Source organism: Pleurodeles waltl, chromosome 6, assembly GCF_031143425.1.
Source record: "Pleurodeles waltl isolate 20211129_DDA chromosome 6, aPleWal1.hap1.20221129, whole genome shotgun sequence".
NCBI lineage: Eukaryota > Metazoa > Chordata > Amphibia > Caudata > Salamandridae > Pleurodeles > Pleurodeles waltl.
In genome coordinates, this window is record NC_090445.1 from 71,424,111 (window position 1) to 71,440,514 (window position 16,404).

The following is a 16,404-nucleotide window of genomic DNA, read 5'->3' on the forward strand; positions in this document are numbered from 1 at the left end:
CCAGATTATTGGAAATATATTGTTTGTTGAAAACCTAATAAACACATGCTGAGCAAAAAGAAGTGGGATTGGCGTTGGAATTAGGGGCATGGGAGGTGCCGCAGCACCCCCATAGAACAGGAAAGATTTAACTACAGAATGAGCAAGAAATGGGCCCTTCAAAGGGTTTATTTATGGCAGTTTATGTTATATATTCAAAGACAGACTTTCCCATATCCCTTATGCCTTTAGTGAGGTGAAGTAACCGATCAGCACCCCGACCTAAGCATTGTTCCAGCGCCACGGAGATGTGGATCAAATCAGTACCAATGTGGAGATGGTTAAAATAAGTGTAGGTTATGTGTGAAGCAACTAAGGTGTAATAGCAACATATTACTAAGGGAGAAACGATCTTCCAAGACATTAGCTTGAGTAAGGACTAGTTTTCCAAAAATCTTGCTGTTACGTCCAAGGAGCAAGTGATTCATTTTATAACGTAAAAAGAGTTCAAAGGTCCAGGAAAGTGTGAATAGTATTCAACTGTTTCCATTATTTCTACCATCCTGCGGGCTCTCAAGTGTTTCAGAGAAGTAGGAGATGTTCCTAATATTTGGCTGTTCTAGATGCATTTTTCACATATTATGGTGAAAAATAAAACATGCTATTTCCGTGATTAAAGTCTTAATAATTACCCTGTATTTCTGTTCTCTTTAGAAAGGTTGTAAGTGATGATTCGTTCATGGTTTCACATTTTTGGACGCCAACAAATACATAATCGGACACTGGAATTAGGAATGCACAAACAAGTATTCATAACCAACAGGAAGGGACCCCTATCGTGCTCAGTGTGTGATGAAGCATGCCACTGGGAACTCCAGTGGGTGAGAGTCCTTTTAACAACTTGGACGGGTACAGAGAAGCTAAGCATGGTGGAGGTTCCTGGCTGTTCTTGAATGGTTAGATGTTTGGGTAGGTGAGCAAACCTTGTATCACTTCTCACTACCTCCTTCTTTGAATATAGTGTACGAAAAAGAAAACAAGGCTTCACATATGTTGTATATACTTAAAGGACAGAGAAGGCTCAAAACAACTGGTGGAAGTCAAGGCTAAACACTTCACATCTGTGCACAACAGTCACACTGGGCTGAACTCCCTGTAGTTCTTGGCTAGGAAAAGTAGAACTCTGCAGGAAACTAGAATCGATAAATCTGGAGATGACCCATACCCATTAACATTTCTTTTTTAACACAAATGTGAGAGGCTTTACTGCAGGTGTCTGCCACTGCAGGGGGAGAACAGAGAATTGGTTTGAACTGGGCACCTCTGGCACAATTAATACCTCACAAATAAACTACCTCACAATTAACTAATGTGCCAGTAAATCTGGCATGTACACTTTCATCCCTTCCAGCAAAGCTGCAGCCACTTTAGCCACAGCAAAGTTCAAACAGAACTTTATTTTAATTTGCTAATATTTACAACTGACATGCTTCATAAAGAAAGGCACGTAGGTTCGCAAAGCACAGCGCTACTTAACCTGCAATTGATTTACGCTCTTATAATTGACAACATTTCGAAACTTCTGCAGTGAATGTTGATTCAAATTGTAATGCGCCTTAATGCACTCCAAAAATCACAAGGCACTATTTTTTCAGCATGTATCTTTATGTTACAATAGTTATAGTGCACATAACTGAAGCACATATCTGAAGCAATTCTTTGTCATTTGCTTGCTTAACCAATTGTATTTAAAAGTGCTACCTGCTAACATCACCAACAATTTGTGGATCCTTTTTAACTGTCTCCAATCTAAGCTTCCTTTTACACAGTTTTTGTCTTGGATACATTTTGAAATTAATGTTTGTTTCCTTAGAAAATTTCACTAGTTCGCACAATGTAATAGAACTATGTTTTCAGAACTGGGTAGGTAACTCAGGCGGACAACAGTTACTCCATTATTGGAACTTTCATAGATTCACATGCTTGAATCATTCCCCGTCGTCGAGTCCCCTTAAGCCTTTCGGTTTAGTACCATATCAGAGTCATTATTTAAAAAAAGGACTAAACTGAAGCGTCAACCAATCAGGTGACACTGCCCTGTAGAACCTTACGGAGAGAAGCTCCAGTCTCTCAGATTTTCTACCGCATGTCGTGATAGGGAGTCTCCACTGAGCTCTGCTCAGTTTTTTTCCTTCTTGGATAATTTCAAAAAAGATTTTCTCTATTTTCTACTTGAAAGTATTTTTCCTTGGGTACACAGCATTCTTTTCTTCAGAAAGGATGAGAGGAATTCTGTTCATGTCAGACAAGGAAAAGAAAAGTCTCTTCAGGGCTTGCAGTTACTGTGGTAAAAAGAGGCTTCACTCGGAAGAGCCTCACAAAGACTGCATTTATTGCCTTTATCCGGACCATTCTGCTAAAGACTGTAAGGTGTGTAGTACCTTTTTAACTAAGAACTTGAAGGACAGGGAAGGAAGGCTGCTAATTTGGCTTCAGAAGCTCAAGACCAGAAAGGAACCAGTATCTGACTCTGATAGCGAGGACTCCTCTGTCACCTCAATAAAATTCCTATAAGAGAGAAAGATCACTCCATTCCAGATCTTCATCAGAGCAGCCAAAGAAAGCCACAAAAAAGACCACCCATGGGACTTACAAGGGCCGTAGTACTTCAAAATCCCTTCAGAAAGAGACATTTTCTACTAAAAATGAGAAAACTTTATCTCCTCAGAAAAGGCCAGAAAATTATCTTTTGAGCTGCCTACACCTCCTCCTAAAATTGGACATTCGTTCAAAAAGCCTTCTTCAGCTCCACCGATGGATACATCGTCAACAAATATCCCACCATCGACAAGAAGAACATCAAAGAATACGTATACAGCAGCATCAGGGACGATGTCAGTAGTTGTAACATTGTCCACCACCACCTCCTTCTCTTCAAAAACATATTAGTCTACGACCGCGTCTATGACCTGACCGCTGACACTGAAAATCTCCATGAAGCCATTGTCAATGGCTCCACCGTCGACGCCGATTACCTTGCTTACCATAATAACACCATCATCGACCTCTCCATCGAAAACAAGCAAGAAGAAACTAACACCTCCGTCAATAACCTCGAAGGCACAGTCCACGACATTTAAAAAAAAAAAAAGAAAAAAAATCAAGAATAGCGTAAGAGCAAGCTGGTGACACCAGAACACACAGCTCCTAGCAAAGTAACACCCCTGATGCCAGTCTATCTCTTAATCTCTTAGAGGAAGACGACTCAGATGAGGGACCCTTTGGAGTCACACATAGTCCCACAGATCTTGAAGTATCAAGATTATGATCAGGAACATGAACAAGAGTATTATCCTTCACATGGACAGTATCAACAACCATTCCAGGAGGAAATGGTCTGTCTTCCCAGTTCTTTCATTTCAGACCTGCAACTTATGCTCTCGGACTATAGGAAGCGTTTTCCTTCTACAACAACTCCTGCAGAACAAACTTTCACGGTTTTTCCATCTCCCACAGCTCAGCCTTCCACTCTACCACAAAGACCTATCTCACTCCCTACTTCTGCAAGACCTACTCCACAGACAGCACTTCTCCACAACTCAGATACCTCTGAGAAAGAGAGAGAAGAAGGGGAGCACAAGGACACCCATTCGGAATGGGATGAATACCTTATCCCCACACTGAAGGTCATTTTTTGGCTTTCACTCTTTTTTTGGGGGGAAATTCTTTTTAAAATATAAGGGACTGGAAAAAACGAATATTTCCTTCTTTGCTGGATTCACATGTATTGGGGGCACATCCTTGTTTCTGTGTGTGTCTCTGGGGGTATAACTTGGTTTTCTACCTCATAGCAACCTCGGGGCCCGTGTTCAGTGGTCCCCGGTTGCTTGTTTTTTTCTCTCCTCCCTACTTCCTGGTTGGGACCGACTAGACCGCCATTTTTGTTAGCGGTCTAGTTGTTTTTAGGCTCCTGAGCCTCGTTCGGCTCCCCCGGCTCATTTAATGCCGGAAGGACGCCGGCCGCGTAGCGGCCGCGCGCAGCGGGCGCGCCAAAGGCAAGCCCGTCTGCGCCCGTCCGCGCCCTGAAGCGCCCAGAGCCCAGAAATGCTGCTCTTTTTACTACAGACAGGTTAGTCTACTCTCCCTTGCAGCTTTACGCACTCAGAGGGGCAGGATCTGGCCCACCTCTCTCAGTACCCCCTGGGTCCTATGCCTCTTCTTTCTGCCCGGCCTGCCCTAGTTCCTCTAAGGCTGTTTCACCCCCCCTTCTCCCCCCCATCCCAAACGAGCAACATATTGCACCTCAACTGTCGTTCTTTACCAGCGCACTCCCTTCACATATATACCCTCATAGAAGATCTTTCCCCTGACGCCTTGTTTCTTACCGAAACCTGGTTGGGCAATGACTCAGCAGTAGATATCTGCAATTCTCTACCCTCCACCTACTCTATGGCGCATGTAGATCGACTCCATGGAAGAGGTGGTGGTATAGCCATTATCTACAAAAATACCTTTCGGTGTACCACCTTCCCCTCTGATATCCCGGAGTGTGAAAGCTTAATTTTCTCTCTCTCTCTCTCCCCCACTTTTACCTTTTCCGGTATGCTTCTCTACCGACCCCCAGGACCTTGCACTCGTTTTTTAGATTCCTTGCCGGAAGTCGCAGCTAGTCTTATCTGTAAATCCCCTAACTTTACTATTCTTGGGGATTTTAACATCCACCTTGATAATGAAAACTGTCCGCACGCCAGGTCTCTACTTGCGTCCCTCTCTGCGCTTGATTTAACTCAACACGTAATAGGACCTACCCATACCAAAGGCCATACGCTGGACCTCCTATTCAGTAATCTCCCTGTTCTTACCACCCTGCCGTCCCAGCCCCTAACCTGGACGGATCATTGCCTTTTATCTTTCTCTTTCCCTTATAAGGTTACTCCAGATGTGCCGTCTACCTCCTTAACCTTTGGTCGCATTTGGTCAAAATTGGCTCTTGGGGAATGGCGCGCTGCTCTCCAGACCTCCTTTGGGGTCAGCAGCCCCTCCACCTCCGCAGATTTATTTAATGAGTGGATCTCCTCCTCTTTGGATAGTATTCTGCCCATCAAATTAAGATCTAACAAGCCCCCCCATAAGGCTAAACCTTGGTTCTCACCTTGTCTGTTAGAATTAAGAAAAAAGTGCAAAAGGTTAGAAAGATCTTGGAGAAAGAATTACAGTCCCACCGAAAGAGAAATATTTAGGCAATCTGTCAGACTCTACCACCAAAACATTAAAGCCGCCCAGTCCTCTTACTACGGAATAAGAATAGAAAACTCCTCCTGTTCACAAAAGGAAATTTTTCAGATTTTTAAGGAATTAACCATGACCCCTATGCCCTCTCCTCCCACAGAGCCCTCCACTGAATACAGTAATCTTCTGGCATCTCACTTCAATGACAAAGTCATCAAGATATACTCTGGGTTCCCTTCTTCTCCTCCCCCAGGTACAGTAGAGTACCAAACGATGGATCCCTCCCTCTCCGGAAGCACATTAACCGCTTTTGTACCTCTCACTGACACCGCTACTACCAACCTTCTTCTTCAAATTAAATCGGGCTCCCCCCTAGACCCCGCCCCTCCTTCCATCCTCTCGCGAGTTTCAGATATTATTGTACCTCCCCTTACAAAAATACTGAATCATTCCCTATCCTTAGGTTTCCTCCCCCCTCTTTTTAAGCATGCCATCATTAAGCCTCTTTTTAAAAAAAACGAAATTGAACCCATCTCTGTTAGAGAATTATAGACCCATTGCTCTCCTTCCCATTTCAACAAAAATTCTGGAGAAACATGTTAACCACCAATTAACCAGCTACTTAGAGAGCCATGAACTCCTTCACCCCACTCAAATGGGTTTCAGAGCCCATCATAGCACGGAGTCAGCCCTCCTTACAGTGACGGAGTCAGCCCGGCAACTTCTGGACCAAGGGTCTCATGTAGCCGTGATTCTACTTGATCTCAGCGCAGCTTTTGATACGGTGGATCACAACCTTCTCTGCTGTAGGCTCTCTGAATTAGGGATAGGAGGCCTAGCATTGTCCTGGCTGTCCGCTTTCGTCAAAGGTAGATCTTTTCAAGTCCTGGACCGAGCCTACTTCTCTGATATCTTTCCATTGACTTGTGGAGTTCCTCAGGGCTCCTCCCTGAGTCCAACTCTTTTTAATGTTTATCTATCCCCGCTGGCTAAAGTGATCGCTCCCTACAATCTGTCTTTGGTCACCTATGCCGACGATACTCAACTTGTGGTGTCACTATCTAGTTCTGGGGATTCGTCGGCGGCCAACCTTTTGTGTTGTATGAAAGACATTGGAGTTTGGATGATCCAGTCTAAGCTTAAATTTAATGATGGAAAGTCAGAAGTCATTGTACTAGGCAATGCCCCCCCAGCCCCTCCCCTTTCACTATACTTACTCTGAGGCCTTCAACAATCTTCCTCCTCCCAAGGACCAGGTAAAAAGCCTTGGTTTTTGGGTGGATTCTCGCCTGACCATGGATTATCAAGCAAAAAGAGTTTCCTCTACATGCTTTGGCATTTTAAGAGTCCTTAGGAAAATCTTTAATCTTCTTCCCCCTATGGCCAGAAGAATCCTTGTTCAAACTCTGATCCTTTCCCGTCTGGACTATGGGAACTCACTTTTTCTCAGCGCCCCGGCTTATGTCATAAAAAGGCTGCAAACAGTCCAGAACGCAGCTGCCAGGCTTCTTGTCAATCTTCCCAGACATTTATCCGCTAAGCCTGCTTTTTCCATACTTCACTGGCTCCCTATTAAGCAGCGTATTTATTTCAAGACCCTATGCATTGTTCACAGAGCCCTGCAAGATAAGGGTCCAATGTTCTTCAGAAAGCGGCTATATCTTTATGTCCCCTCTCGAAGTCTAAGGTCCTCCTCCTCTCGACTTGTGACCATCTTGCGGTCTAAGAGAGCCTGGGGGGCCAACTCCTTCTCCACCAAGGCCGCTCGTCTCTGGAATGATCTCCCCTCTGAACTCCGTCATGAACACTCAGAACTGCTTTTTAGAAAAAAACTTAAGACCATTCTTTTCTGTAGGTAGCGCTCTGAATTCTCCTATTGCTAGCACTGGTCAGGTTAGGTTTAGCGCTGGGATGCCTTCGGGTCACTACGCGCTTTATAAATCCTTAAAACTAAAACTAAACTATCATCTTTGTCACCCACTCCAGTAGACTCACCACCAGAAGACATTGGGGGTTTCCACAATTTACTGGAAAGAGCAGCTAAAAGATTCACACTCCCCATGCCCACTAAAGAGATGGACTGTTTTTTGTATGACTTTAAAGAACCATTTCAAAACAGTGTAAGTTCCATGCCCATTGTCAATCATATCTGGGCAGGGGGCTTAAAAGTGATGAAAAATCAGACAACATTAACAACTGTCCTTCTGCACTTAAATTAAAAAAAAAAATACAGAGCCCCAGAGGACTACCCAGGTTGTCTAACTTGGGTAGTAACTTGTCTGACCATCCAAAGTCTGATTCAGGGATTACACAGACAGCACAGAGACAATCTGAGAACCTATATTACAAGAAGGAAAGTGCGCATCAGCGGAAATCGTAGACCATGCAATGGATAGCACCACCACTGCATTTAGACAACTGGCAGGTTCAGCGGTACTTAGAAGACAAGGTTGGCTTGAGGATACCACTTTCAGACCAGAGGTGCAACACAAGATTTTAGATCTTCCATTTGACAGAGAGGCCCTTTTAACAAACATGTAGAGGAAGCCCTGCAAGCAATTAAAACAGACACGGATATGGCCAGATCATTGGGGACCTTCCTGTTGAAGAAGTTGCCCTTTCGGGGTGCCAGAGAAAGAGGGATCCCATCAAATAGAGGAAGCTGCCAGCAATATTGCTACCCTTCCTATGCATCTACCTCTCAGCAATGTCTCCCGCAATATTCCCCAAAGACAACCTCCACAAGCGGCCTACAACAGACCTCCACCTAGAGGGAGAGCAACACACCAGGGAAAAGAAACAAGTTGTCGCCAATGACCGGTTGCAACTCCTGCTACTGTGTCTTCACCACTCAGATTGGGAGGAAAAATATCCCAGTTCACCCAACAGTGGCAGGAGATAACATCAGACCACTGAGTACTAAACCTTTTTCAATTCGGCCATACCTTGGAATTTATTCAGATTTCACCTTCAAACCCACCACACACCTCAATTCCCAAACATATAAAACTGCTCAAGTTGGAGGTCAAGACCATGCTCAGAAAGGGAGTGACAGAGAGAGTCCCTTCGTCACAACAAGGAAAGGGATTCTATTCCTGTTTCTTTCTCATATGCAAGAAATAGAAAGAAGGGCTACCTGTCCTTGACCTCGGGATCTTAACAAATACCTCAAAAAGCAATCATTCCACATGGTCACGTTACAAGATATTCTCCTGCAGCTAAACCACAGAGATTATATGTCAACTCTAGATTTACAGGATGCATATTTTCACATCCCCATCCATCCTGCTCACAGGAAATTCCTCTGATTCACATTTGCCGGCAACAACCTCCAGTTCAAAGTTCTTTCCTGAAGACAGTCCCCAGGATATTCACAAAGTATCTGGCACTAGTAGCAGCATTCTTAAGGAAACAGAAAGTGTTCCCATACTTAGTACTTAGACAATTGGCTTATCAAGGAACAGTCTGATCGAGCTACACAGAGGTCAAGGGAGACCTGCATAGCCCTATTCAACAACCTGGGTCTTACTCTGAATTGGAAGAAATCAAAAACCCCAGCCATCAAGGGCTATAACCTTTTTGGAGCGACACTAGACACAGTCAACAGCAAGGCCTGCCCCACATCGGAAAGACAAATGAAGATCATATTCTTGGTAAAGTTTGTTCGGAAAAGAGAGTCTCTTTCACCACGCCTTTACAAGTCACTCTTGGGGATGATGTCTTCATGCATTCAACTGGTTCCTTTCTGTCGTCCAGGAATGCAACCCCCTCCTAGAATAATTAGATCTTAAATGGGTACAGACGACAGGTTCTTCAACTATACCATCAAAGCTACTCCAGTCATAACTGAAGCCGTATATTGGTGGATGCTAAAGACACACCTCACAGTGGCCTTTCCTTTCTTGTTTAACCCTCTCAGTTGGTCATTACCACCCATACTTCCCTGGAGAGATGGGGAGCATACCTCCAGGACCTACAAGTCAGGGGAAAGTGGCAAAAACCTCTTCAGAACGGTCACATCAACCTACTTGAGCTCAAGGCAGTGCATCTCGCTTAACAGGCTTTCTTCTCCAAGATAAGGAACTCCATAGTTCTCATACCTACGGACAGCACAACAACGGTGCACTACTTAAACAAATAAAGGGGTACGAGATTGCTTCCCCGCTCGAGTCTCAAGATATCTGGAGTTGGTCTATTTGAAATTGAGTGCACAGCAAGTCCCAGGGAAACAAAACGAGATATTGGTCAGCAGAATAAGGTCCTTGTGTCACAAGTGGGAATTAAGTCAGGAGGCATTCAACCAGATATTCTCACAGTGGGGCAGACCCAATCTCAACCTCTTTGCAAACCCCCAGAATACCAAATGCTGATTCTTTGCAAGCTGGCATCACCATCGGGGACATTGGGGGAAAGGGTTTTCGATTGCATGGTGCAGAATCTTTGCCTAAGCTTTTTCCGCCCATTCCTCGGATACCAAGGCTTCTCATGAAGATGAAAATAGAGCCTTGCAGACTAATATTGATAGCCCGAAGATGGCCTCGCCAACACTGGTTTGCAGAACTTCTCCTTCTGTCACAGAAATCTCACATTCCACTGAAGGCTTCACACCTTATCTTCTGACAATGAAGGGCAGCCAAGTCTTGCACCCGGGATCCCAAGTCTCTGAAATTATCAGCCTGGCTCTTGAACACAATGAATTCACCCATCTAAACATCCCTCCCGACTGTAGAGAGATACTCTCCAAGGCCAAACAAAACTTATTCTCACAAATGAAAAAGATTTTGTTTATAGTGTCAGCGGAAATAGATAAATCCTCATTGCCAGAGCAGATACTATTAGCGTGACAAGTTCAGGATTAGCTTGTGCATCCATCAGAGTTCACATGGAGGCCATGTCTAATTTCAGACATTACCCAAGGTCTCCTTGTTTACGTCCTCAAGACTAATCAAACCGTTTCTCAAAGGATTGTTTAGGGTGTTTCCTCCAATCAGACTGTTCCCTCTATCTTGACATCTGAACACATTATTATCATAGCTAATGAAACACCCATTTGAGCCTATACACAGAGCAGACGTAAAATACTTATCTTGGAAAGTTGCTCTTCTTGTAGCCCTGACTTCTGCCAGACGCGTCAGTGAGATGCAAGCTCTTACTATTCAAGAGCCCTTCCTTCAATTTAAACATGACAGTGTAGTCATCTGAACAAACCCTGAGTTTGTCCATAAAGTCACTTCTGACTTTCATCTGAATGAGCCTTTGATCCTAAAAGACATTCTTTCCGAACCCGGCAACACCAGCCGAAAGGGCTCTTCATTCTTTGGATGCAAAGAGATGCATCAAATTTTACATAGACAAGACCAAGACTTTTCATAAATCTAATCAGCCATTTGTGGCTTACAGCACACTACAGAAAGGACAACCCTTTTCTAAACAGAGCCTAGGTAGATGGATAGCTGCTGCAATTCATTTTTGTCACCAGGCAGTAGGAAAGCCATTACAGACTTCAGTACATGCTAATTCCACAAGATCGGTCTCAACCTCAACTGCGTTGTTTGCTGGTGTACCACTTCAGGACATTTGCAGAGCAACTACCTGGAACAGTAAACACACCTTTATGCAACACTACTGTTTGAAATCGATCCCTCTAGGTGATGTTGCTGTAGGCCAAGCAGTTCTGAGGCATCTTTTCCGATAATGGTGAGCTTACTATTTCTTCCCACCATCCTTTTTCTAGTTCTGTACATTGCATACTGAAATGTTTTCTCAAGTGTTTATCTACATCTTATGAGTTGCATACAGAGTTATGTTATTGATTATATTCCATCTCAGATTTAAGTTTCTAATATAATATCTGCACAGAATTGTAATCTTAGCTTTTCGTAGTGCAATGTGTTATGAATACTGCTTTCTACTCTGATTCAAGCATGTGAATCTATAAAAAGTACCAATATTGGAGTAAGAAAATAAGTTACTTACCTGTAACTGTAGTTCTCTGGTATTGGAATCTTTCATAGATTTACATGCGACCCACCCGCCTCCCCTGAGAAGCTCACCTTTATCTCTCTCACTACAGTACTGCTTGTAAGCACTAGTGCTCTGCAAATATGAGGGACTGGAGCTTCTCTAAGGAAGGTACTACAGGATGGTGTCACCTGATTGGTGGACTCTTCATTTTAGTCCTTTTTAGGGGCGAGTGCAAAGCGCTCCGTCCCTGTAGTAATCTCTCTTTGCGCTTCTAACTACGCCCATGTCACGTCAGTCACTTTCATTGGTTCGCGGGCTTGCCTTTTAAAATCCACTTGCTTTCATTTGTGAAAGGCATGCATACGTCATGTCTTTTCCGGTGATTAGCCCACCTACACAGCACCGGTAAACTACTAAAAACATATGAAGCTTGGTGTTTTCAGCATGGTTTCCGGACTAATTTATCTGTTTATTTCCCACGCAGCTCGATCGCGCTGGGGTTTACATAGCGTGACCGCGCTCGGTTTTTCGTTTTCAATTTCAGCACGATCACGGTGCATTTTACATAGTGCCATTGTGCTGCATTTTTTGTTTTAATTTGTGTGGCAAGAAAAGTTCGGTTAGGAGTTTACAACGCTAATAGCTCTAACTCAAGCAAATGCACATCCCGTTACATTGAAAATGCTTGTTTAAATAATGACTGATATGGTACTAAACCGAAAGCGCAATGTCTATGATGACATTACTTTTCTAGAGTACCAGGAACTCCTGTCTTGACGACAGGGGATGATTCAAGCATATGAATCTATGAAAGATTCCAATACTGAATAACTACAGTTACAGGTAAGTAACTTATTTTCATCAGACAGTAAATGCACCTGCTGCAGAATTCTGCGACTCAAACCAAAAAGAGTGCCTCTGATTTTTAGGTCAAGACTACTAAACTGCAGCTATCTGGCTGCAGATATATTGTGAGTTTACTAAGAATATTTTCCGGCGGCTTGTAGCCCTAAAAATGCTTACCATTGGTTGGCTTTCCCGTCAATTGCATTGCCTCTTATTTATGTCCCAGCTTCTCAAACTTGTGTTTGTCCGTCCCATGAAGCACCACCTCTTACCATTTCTTAATTGGCAGGCTTTTATGCTACTGTTGCTTGCTTTTCAAACATTACTTTTTCTTTTCAGATAAGCACGCCACAAGAGTAAATGTGTTTTCCAGCTGTCTCCCTTATGTACTTCTCTGCCCCTGCAACATGTATTGCTGTCACCTGTGTGCTTCTACAACCCCCCTGTTGCGCAGTGTTGTTTTCTCACCAGTGTGCTTCGCCCTTACGTATGCCCCCTTGTCCCTCACCTGCTGCTTCCCCTCCCCACAGAGCCTTGTGTTGCTGCTACCCTTGTCCTGTGTTGCTCCAAACACAAGCAGCCTCCTTCTGTTGCTTCCCCTTCCCTGCTTCAAGCCAACTGCGCCCTTCAAGTTGCCCTACCAGCGTTCTCCATGTTGCACTCACACCTGAACTTCAAATAAACACTTTTGTGCATTTTCATCTTAAATTTTATTTTTAAAAGTGAGCGCATCATTTTGTAGGCGCCCACATGCGATGTATATGTTCCTACAAAATGATGCTGTCGGCCACATCACATTGCTTTTTTCTTCTTATTATTTAGCTATGCCGCACAGCATCGGGATGCTGTATAGTGTGGTCATAAAACATTGATAAGGCCAACAGATCTCTCCCCCCCACAAGGGTGCCTGCTTGCCTGAAAATAACGTAAATGTGTAACTAGTTAATCTACTAAAGGTAATCTGCAAGTGTGAAGGATGCTTGAGAGTCCGCACTGGCTTTAATTGATGAAATCACTTAAAGTTTTGTGATGATAAAGATTTATTCTTGTTGAATGGTAGTGCAAAGAGTTAATAACTGAGCTGTGAAGTGCGTGGTTTTAATTGTATTTATATGGCACTTACTACCCCTGATGGCTGTTGAAGGGACAGTTATGTTAAAAAAATGCATTACATACAATCTGGGTATTACTAAAATCTGAATTTTGAAAACACCATTTTATTTTAGAATTGTTTGCGCATTACGTAGCAGTCTATTTTATACAGTCTGTAATTCAAAATTAAAATAATGACTTAAACATTCACAGTGCTTTCGGTCACAGACTGTGGCCTCACTACTTTTTCACTGCAACAACATTCAATTCTGTGGCTCTCTGGTTACACACTGATTTCGGCAGTGCATTGCGTAATGGGGGTTTCATGAAGTAATACTGCATTTCCCACTAACGACGTTTTTTGTTTATTTTTCTTTTAAGCTACGCATTACTTTATATGTAGCTAACGGATGGTGAAAGATAAAACTTACAGAATAGCATGCATCATAGTTCCCACACGTTTTTAATGCAGTTCGAGCGCTTTTGGCAATGCTCGTCGGGGATGCTGCGCATTACAAAGCCCTGTATAAAAAGAAAGACGCGTGTGCAAAGCACGCCTGGCACCCAATAACAGTCTAACAAGTTAATAAATATATCCAATGAAAAACAGTGTGCACCCTCTATGTTTTAACTATTAAGGGTCTATATCAATCTTTTATTCTTCTGGTGTCGATAAAATGAATAATGCTAAATTATGTAATAACATCAGCTACAGCTTAACACCCCCGGGTTATAAAGCAGCATGCGGTTCGCCCTGCATTAAACACTACTTTTTTTATTAGTAACAACGAAAGCAACCACCAGATGAAGTGCGGAGTGAATACTGGCGGGGGGTTTATAGGGTTTCAGGCTAGTAGTGACACAGGTTTTCGGCCGATAAGTATCCGTATCACTGGGAGCGCACTGAAGACGTGAAGCAGGACTCACCTCGTTCACTTCCTGCGGCCGCTTCACCGTCCTCCTCGGCACAGCTCTGAACCGGTCCAACAGGTGCCTGGCCTCGCCATCCCCTCCCGGACGGACCCACGGGCGGCCCCGCCTCCGGAATCAGTCCGCTCCTCCCCGGGCCGGGCAGCTCCTCCGGAGGGGGCAGGCAGCGCCAGGCCCCCGCAGGGGGAACCCCCTTCTCCGGGCTGACAGCGCGGCTCCTCCCTCAAGCCCAGGTAGCCCAACGGATGGGCCGCACGGGCGCTCCCCCTGGCGGCGGCCCCTCCGCGCCGGAAGTGACTCCTCACTGGGTTTGTGTTTCGCTCTTGGCCTTGCCCTCGCCACCTGCTAGCGCCTGGACCGGAAGCGGCCCTCCTCGCGACGCCAGGAGTCCGGCTCCGCTGCGTTGTCACCCGAGTGCGTCAGAGAGGTTGTTTACCGAGCTGCCGAGTGAGGTGCAGCGCCCTCAGCAAGTTCCGGTTTTTAACAAGTGGCAATTTAAATTCTGTGGGTAGGTGCGGACCTGTAGCTTAGGTCCGTAATGGTAAAGAGAGAAAGTACAGGTACCAGAATGCACGTGCTGTAAGAGCCTGGGCTGGGTGAAGTGGTACAAACAACACAAGTTTCCTTGTCACCCTCGCCCGGCTTGTGGCGTAGTTGCACCCCAGCGGGCTACAGCTCAATTATACTTGTTATTATTATATTATGTAATATTATTTTATATTATTATTGTTAACGTAACAATATTATTTTAATTATAGCTCATGATTTTATGGTATTTATTTTTTGTAACACTACCGTCAGTATTTATCCATATTTATTTTTATCCATCATACTAATATTTATCCATATTTAGTTTGTGGAATTGCGAATAACTGGAGTCAAAAATGGTACATTTTCGCTGTCATCCAGTTGATGCCTGTGGTGTTTTAGCAAATTCAGCAGCCAAATGTAGCAAAACACTATATCCACAGGTAAATATTATCAATTTACTACAAATATATTTTAACATGTGCCCTTATTTAAACATATCTTAACCTGTTTTTGTAACTCCGAATGCTGTCTATTTGTTCATCTCTTGTCTTGGAATTCACAACAGGCAGCATGGAATGCCACTCATTAGAAGCACCATCTTCAGTATTGTTCTGCTTTAAAAAATAAATACAGACAGGAAAACCATTGTTTTTTGTCTGTATCTGTAAAAATCAGTAAAAACGGAAAACTGGGAGCCTTATGTATAATGAACTATCGTGTGGAAGCTTTCAACCAGCCTTGTTTGACTTACTTGACGTGCGCACTATACAAGAGTCTGTTAATATTGGATTAATTGTTGTCACCCCACTCGGCGATACATTCATATACACCAGGGATCTCCAACCTTTGCTGGTTATGTTCACTGAAAATCAGCCCCAGCTACTGATACAATTAGTGTTGTAATAGTTACCACATCAGACTCAATTAAATTAGTGCTCACCCCATGCAGGATTATCAGCAGTAATCACCTCAGTACATCAGGCAGAGTTGCCATAGAAATGTAAAAAAGGCTTTGTCAATGTGGAATGCCTCTCCTTGTGTAATATATATCAGCCATAGCTGCAATGCCTCATACACCAAAGTAATGATATTAGTAATAAGTCTCCTCAATGCCCCAAGTCTCATTAGTTAAATATCAGCTTTAAATATATTTTGGGACCTCAACCATTTTCTCCAAACACGTTATGAAAAATACACACCTTTCAATTTTAGTACACATATATTAATTCAGTCAAGCAAAATCTAATTTAATAGGCTGGGGCTACACATAGGAGAGCCACTTGCAGGTAGCTGGAGAGCTACCAGTTGCGCACAAGCTACTCATTGGAGAAGCCTAATCTACACGAACTAAAGCATCACCATTATTACATTCTTCCACCGTAAACTCTCGGTCAAACCCAGCACATAGGTACGTGGTCAGGCAGGCTTTGAGACCTAGGCTTGCGGTTAATAACTAACCGGTCACAGGTGGGGTAACACTTAGCCAGCAGGCAAATGCCCAAACAGGAAAACTTAGATCCGATCCCACAGATAGGCGCAGTGACATCACAATGGTCCCAGAAGATTGGACAAATGAATCGTACATGGTCAGAGGGGTGCATGCATTCTCAAAACACCATAAAGTTAGATGCTGCATGTAGTTAGGAACACAATCCAATCCGAACACACCCCAAACAGTACACGCAGCGACCATGCGCCCTTCAGACCGGACATCTGGACATGTACTCGCTGGCCCACATTGTGTCTATGCAAGGCCCGCCTACATTATCGGGAACTGTATGGATGACTCCATGACAACTGTTCACATTCTTGACCAAAATGGGAATTATTTTT

The 16,404-nt window shown here is 43.8% G+C and overlaps 1 protein-coding gene across 2 annotated transcripts in view; it reads right to left on the reverse strand.

Moving 5' to 3' along the window:
* The window catches only part of LOC138299213 (carbohydrate sulfotransferase 5-like), a 75,262-nt gene extending 60,750 nt beyond the window's left edge, over nt 1–14,512 (reverse strand). The window contains exon 1 of one of the 2 annotated variants that reach the window (XM_069237335.1): nt 14,038–14,512. The gene's annotated coding sequence lies outside the window, so the exon portion shown is untranslated. The remainder of the gene's footprint in view (nt 1–14,037) is intronic. The other variant, XM_069237333.1, reaches the window with a different exon arrangement.
* Nucleotides 14,513–16,404: the final 1,892 nt, after the last annotated feature.